This window comes from Silene latifolia, chromosome 9 (assembly GCF_048544455.1).
Source record: "Silene latifolia isolate original U9 population chromosome 9, ASM4854445v1, whole genome shotgun sequence".
Taxonomy (NCBI): domain Eukaryota; kingdom Viridiplantae; phylum Streptophyta; class Magnoliopsida; order Caryophyllales; family Caryophyllaceae; genus Silene; species Silene latifolia.
Window position 1 is genome coordinate 63,307,293 of NC_133534.1, and position 7,168 is coordinate 63,314,460.

At 45.8% G+C, this 7,168-nt stretch overlaps 1 pseudogene; it reads right to left on the reverse strand.

Moving 5' to 3' along the window:
• Positions 1-1,523: 1,523 nt before the first annotated feature.
• LOC141601127 (uncharacterized) lies at positions 1,524-2,056 on the reverse strand (annotated as a pseudogene).
• Positions 2,057-7,168: the final 5,112 nt, after the last annotated feature.

Sequence of the window (7,168 nt, forward strand, 5' to 3'; positions counted from 1 at the left end):
TTACCATCTCGGTTGCCCGAGGTTAGTACATATCAAAAGCGTCTGAACTGAGCACATTTATTAAAGTAATGTAATTAACAAAGTTTACAACATCCAAAACCAAATACCGTCTAATGAAATACAACTTCGAAGTCTTAATAATAAAAGAAACTCGCTAAGACTCCGACGGTGATGCTATGACTCATGGTGGTAAATCTCCCAAGGTACTCCCCAAGCTCTCATTAGCAAAACCTGTCAAGCCTGCTCACCATCCCCGAATGGATCACCGCAGATTCCACAAACAACAACGGGGTCAGTATTATGCACAAACAAGACAAACAAATGCAATACTCGTCTGATCATTATCAACTCCCAATCACCCTGTCTCACATAGTATCCGACTACACACTAAAGTGTGTAGCCCTGCCAGATTACCCATCGCAACAGGTAATCCTCGCCGCCAGTGGGTGACCGCAGCCGATCCCACCTAGTCCAGCTCCTCACGAGCGACAACTATCCCTGTCCCTTAATGTGCACATCCCCTCCCGTGGCGGGTTCCACGGAGGGCGAACTAGGGTGTGAAGCCACTCCCGCAAGTGACTCCACCATAATCACAATCACATGACATTACTGTCATCTCAATCCCCTCACACCAACACTGTCACAACAATCTCCATATTACGATGATCAACAGACAACGATAAATACAACATGTCATGTAAAGCACAAGAATGGCGAGTAGGGAAACCCTACCTTAGCAATCACAAAGAAGAAGCAACACGGACAATCAAAAAGGCTCCTCTACGAAGTCTTCTCCTATACAATGATCATACAACACAATTACACTTTGTACAATTCCCAACATCCCCTTCCATATAAATGTATAGCAACCCGAAACGATGCAATAATTACAAAGATGTACTTACCAACAAAGGCAACAAGAACTTATACGCAAGAATCACCGCAATTATCCACACAAAGATGCTACGAAATGCTCAAAGGAATGATTAGGGAATGATTTGGGTATGATTAGGGTAACGTAGAATTGATAACGCTGTGAAAAGTGATATTAGAAACTGACGCGGAAATATAAAATACCCTAATCACTACTTAATCAAACCGTCGAAATATAACTTCGCCAAACCGGACACTCGGTCGAGTGCAACAATACTCGGCCGAGTGTCCAATACTCGGTCGAGTATTCACTATACTCGGCCGAGTATTCCTCGGCAGAACCGAAATAACACCCACTAAGAGCACTACTCGGCCGAGTAGGCTCTACTCGGTCGAGTAGGCTCCAAAGAAGATCCGTAGTGTTACAATCTTTCCCCCTAAAAAGAACTTCGTCCCGAAGTTCACACTCTACTACACACAAGCACAACACCACGACACACGACTCTAACAATCACATGAGACAACTCCAAGGAACTACACAAGCATCACAACAAGTTACCCAAAACGCATCTCCCGACACGAATCAAACAAAGAAAAGAAAACACAAAATACTATCGCGACCATCTCCTACCCCCCTAAAAAGACAACGGTTACGTCCCCGTAACCAAACATACCTGATCAAAAAGGTTAGGAAAGCGGTCTCGCATAGCTTCCTCGGGTTCCCATGTGGCTTCCTCCACATTATGATTAGACCAAAGGACCTTGAGTAAGACCGTCTCACCATTCCGGGTCTTACGAACCTTGCGATCAAGAATCTCCTTAGGAATCTCAAAGATAGGACAAGGATTCATCAAGTTCGATGTTCTCCATCTCGAGGATGTGCGACGGATCACTCACATATTTCCGGAGTTGAGACACATGAAAAACATTGTGCACTCTATCCAAAGCTGGTGGTAAAGCTAACCTGTAGGCTACCTCGCCAACACGGTCCAGAATTTCATAAGGGCCTATAAACTTTTGGCTTAACTTACCCTTCTTCCCAAACCTCATAACACCTCGCATAGGTGACACTTTCAAAAGCACCTTGTCACCTACCGCGAACTCAATGTCCCTGCGGTGTAAGTCGGCGTAGCTCTTCTGACGATCTTGAGCTGCTCTCATCTTTTGGCGAATCAACTGGATTTGCTCAACCATATCTTGAACCAATTGTGGCCCTAAGACCCTTTGTCTCGGAACTATCATCCCAACAAACTGGACTTCGGCATTTCCGGCCATACAAAGCTTCAAAAGGTGCCATCCCAATGCTTGTATGATAACTATTATTGTATGAAAACTCGATCAAATCAAGTCTGTCTTCCCAACTGCCTCCAAAGTCCATAACACATGCCCTTAGCATGTCTTCTAAGGTCTTGATGGTCCGTTCGTCCGACCATCGGTTCTTGGATGAAAAGCTGTACTCATCTTCAAAGTTGTACCCATCAACTCTTGCAGTTCTTGCCAAAACTTTGATATGAACCTCGCATCACGATCGGAAACAATATCTTTCGGAATACCATGCAACCGAACCACATGCTTTCGGTAACCCAATGCAAGCTGCATCTTAGACCAAGTATCCTTCATGGGGACGAAATGGGCTGATTTGGTTAGCCGATCCACAATCACCCAAATCATGTTGTTACCTTCTTTGTGACACAGGTAACCCCACAATAAAGTCCATGGAGATCGACTCCCACTTCCACTCGTGCACCTTTGTCGAGACCGAATCTTACCTTGAGGTCTCCTTTGTTCACCTTTGACCCTTTGACAGGTCAAACATCTAGCCACAAACTCAGCTACGTCTCTCTTCATGTTCGGCCACCAAAAAGTCTTCTTAAGGTCTCTGTAAAGCTTATCACCACCGGGTGAATGAATAAGGAGTGCAATGAGCCTCGGACAAGATCATTCTCCTCAACTCGCATCGTCGGGGAACACACCATCTCCCATCAAAACGAACACTCCCATCGGGATGTATAGAGAACCAGGAAGTCGCTCCACTCTCTACCTTTGACTTCCACTCCGGATCTTAGGATCAAGCTCTTGCTTACTTTTGATGTTTTCATACAACTCAGGCTCGATCGTCAAATCCCCGATGGTATTCCCCTCTCGAATCATAAAGATCCCCATTCCAGACATCTCATCTCTCAACTTCAGCAAGGACATAGCTGTACATAGCGAATGAACGCTCTTCCTACTCAAAGCATCGGCGACAACATTAGCTTTACCCTCATGATAGATGATCTCCATATCGTAATCTCCAATCAGCTCCATCCACCGCCTCGTCGCATGTTAAGCTCCTTCGAGTGTGGATATACTTTAGACTCTTATGATCGGAGAACACCTTAAAAGTTGCGCCATAAAGGTAGTGCCTCCAGATTTTAAGAGCGAACACAATCGCACCTGACTCCAAATCATGAGTAGGGTAGTTCTCCTCATATTGCTTCAATCGCCTCGAAGCATAAGCTATCACTTTCCCTCCCTGCATCAAGACACAACCCAAACCGTTCTTTGAAGCGTCGGTATAGACCTCAAAGTTCTCACAACCCTCTGGCAAGGCTAGGATAGGAGCTGTGGTCAAGCGTTCTTTTAAAGTCTGAAACGCCGTTTCACAACTCTCATCCCAAACAAATCTGACTTCTTTCCTCATCAAGGACGTCATAGGCCGTGCTATGGTAGAGAAATCCTTCACAAATCTCCGGTAGTAGCCGGCAAGGCCTAAGAACCTCCGGATCTCAGCAACATTCTTCGGCGATTCCCACTTGGTAACGGCCTCAATCTTACTAGGATCCACAGATACCCCCTTCTTGGATATAACATGGCCTAGAAAAGCCACTTCCTCTAACCAGAACTCACACTTGGATAACTTGGCATAGAGCTGATTTTCTCTCAAAGTCTGCAAGACTATCCTCAAATGCTCTTCGTGCTCTTCCTTGGTCTTGGAATAAACTAGGATATCGTCGATGAAAACAACCACAAACCTATCCAAAAACGGTGTGAAGATCCGGTTCATCAAATCCATAAAAAGCTTTGGCGCATTGGTCAACCCAAAAGGCATCACTACATACTCGTAGTGACCATAACGAGATCGGAACGCTGTTTTAGGAATATCTTCGTCTGCTATCCTCGGTGATGATACCCCGACCGAGATCAATCTTAGAGAATACACCAGCTCCACTTAAGCGATCGAACAAATCATCAATCCTCGGCAACGGATACTTGTTCTTCACTGTAACCCGATTGAGCTCTCTGTAGTCAATGCACAATCTCATACTCCCATCTTTCTTCTTTACAAAAAGAACTGGAGCTCCCCACGGTGACACGCTAGGCCTGATATAACCCTTGTCTAACAACTCATGTAACTGCTTCTTCAACTCCGCCAACTCTTTAGGTGCCATACGATAAGGTGCTTTAGATATAGGACCCGTTCCCGGCTTAAGCTCCACGCTGAAATCGACATCCCTCTTGGGAGGCAGACTCGGTATTTCCTCAGGAAATACATCTTCAAATTCTTTCACCACGGGAATCTCAGAAGTTGTCGGCGGCTCTACTCGGTGATCTCTCACATGACAAAGGATTAAGGGGCACTTCTTCCTTAGACATGACTTTAAAGTCATAACCGCTATAAACCTACACTTAGGCTTTACCACAAACCCTCTATAGGACACCTTAACACCCTTGGGACTCTTTAAAGACACTCTCTCTCGTCTACAATCTATCCCGGCATCATACCTACCTAGCCAATCCATCCCGACAATCACCTCAAACCCATCCTTAGGAAACTCTAACGGGTTTCTTGGTAAATCTACCCCTCCAATCACCATAGATATACCCTTATATAACTTGAGACACGACACAGACTCCCCCGAAGGTATGAACACATCATCTTTTACAACCTCAAAATTGCCCAAACCCATAGACACAGCATGACTTTTAGACACAAACGAATGTGTAGCTCCGGAATCAAACAAAACAAAGGACGGTACATTATTAACAAGAAAGGTACCGGTAACTACATGAGCATCATCCTGTGCTTCCTGCTTATCCATCATGAAGAGCTTTCCACTATTCTTCCGTCCTCCACCCCGAATCGAAGCATTGGAGGTACTAGGCTTAGCCGCCGAATCTGGGTGACATCGTTATTCGGCGCCGGTAAGATCCACCACCACCGCGGTTGTAACCGCCCGGTTACCCCGTCCACCTCTGTTGCCCCATGAACCTCCCGGTCGGTTACTAGCAAAACTCGAGTCGGCCCCCGAGAGAAATTTCCGATCGAGCTCTGTACCATTGCCGGGCTTGTAGCTCGTGCATTCCCGCCTTTTGTGGCCTATACCACCCACGGTTGAAGCACGTAAGGTTGGTGTTGTCACTTACGGACCCGACCTCCATTCTTTCCCCGACCCACGAGAACCTCCAGAGAAACCAGCTCCACTAGAGAAAGCTTTAGCATGGTTGAAATTTCCTTTCTTGTTGGTTGGCTGATTGTTGTTCCCACTATCAGCCTTCCTCTTTCTCAGAGTGATCCTCTCCTCGATCTCCCTTGAGAGATCCACCATTCTCTCGGCTTGACCCGCTCTCAGATACACTTCCTTGAGGTCGGTAGCAACCCCAGCCGGCATACGACTCACGATCTTAGCAGACAAACCCCTCTCAAAACGGAGAGCCAAACCTCTTTGCCCAAGCTGTAAATCTTCCACATAACGAGATAACTCCATAAATCGATGATAGTAATCAGTGACCGTCATCTCCTCAGACATAGTGAAAGATTCAAAGTCGGATCTCATCTTGTGTCGAATATGCTCCAAGCACAAACCGCTCTCTCATAGCACTCTTCAACCCGGACCACGGAATAGCCCCTTCCTCCTGGTAGTAGGCTCTAGCATCCTCCTTGACGTTCTGCCACCAAACTGCAGCTTCTCCCCTTAGGTAGTACACAACCTGTTCAACAATCATATCCTCGGGGCACTTAACCATTTCCATGAGAGCTTCAATCTCACGGTGCCACTTCTCTAGCAGCTTTGGTTCGCCTACCCCGTCATATGTGGGAGGGTGGAAACGAGCAATGTTGATGCTAAGCTGGGTTGCATCCATCGTCTTCTCGTTTCCTTTTCCCACATTTTTGAGAGCTTCAAGGAGAGCCTCTTGTTGCTCAATCATGCGAGCAACCTCATCAATAGACATCTCCGAAGCTTGGACCTGTGCGGGAGTTCTTTTGGGCGGCATTTTGAGCTGATAAGAAAGAAAGAAACGAAAACACATGCTCAAAATTTAACATCCCTCCGCCATAAGAACACTCGGCCGAGTGTACATCATACTCGGTCGAGTACTGATAACTCGGTCTAGTACCTTTGCAGATACTCGGTCGAGTATCGACTCCAGAGACAAACGCCAAAACACCAAAAAGAACACTCGGTCGAGTGTAACAACACTCGGCCGAGTGGCCTATACTCGGTCGAGTATACTCTCATACTCGGTCGAGTAATCACAAACAGTAGCAACTGCTACTTCTTATCAAACAACACTCGGTCGAGTTTAGGCTACTCGGCCGAGTACCCCATACTCGGTCGAGTGCCTTCCCTGCTCGGCCGAGTTACGCCATAAAAAGATTTACGATTCCCCTATCATGCTCACTGTTCCCGCAGCAATTACTTAAGGATTTTAAAACCACGTTAAAATCACGTCAGCATGTAATGCATATATTAAACTTTAACATCATATTGTAATCGTATCAACATCCAATTTGCACATATGCTAAATCCAACACCGAAATCACCACCCGTTTCATCAATTACTTATCCCATCACATCAGTTAAGAACTTCATCACACATATATGCAACTATCGACTTTTACCAACATGTATCTTCACATAAGTGCACATACAAAGCCTAGTCCTCATCACACTTTCCCCCATGTTACCGGCTCGAGTTAGTAAGGGCCAATGTGCGACTCCGGGACGTCTCCCGAGTCTTTGCGGTAGCTCCAAACAACTCTCCCCGGGTTCATTTTATTTAGACTCCCTAGGTTCATTAAATTCATTTGTTTAGGTGCCGGAATCTTTGGCTCTGATACCACTTTGTAACACCCCCTCATACCAAGGTGCCTTACCAGGACCACCCTACCATGAGAATGCGTTACCATCTCGGTTGCCCGAGGTTAGTACATATCAAAAGCGTCTGAACTGAGCACATTTATTAAAGTAATGTAATTAACAAAGTTTACAACATCCAAAACCAAATACCGTCTAATGAAATACAACTTCGA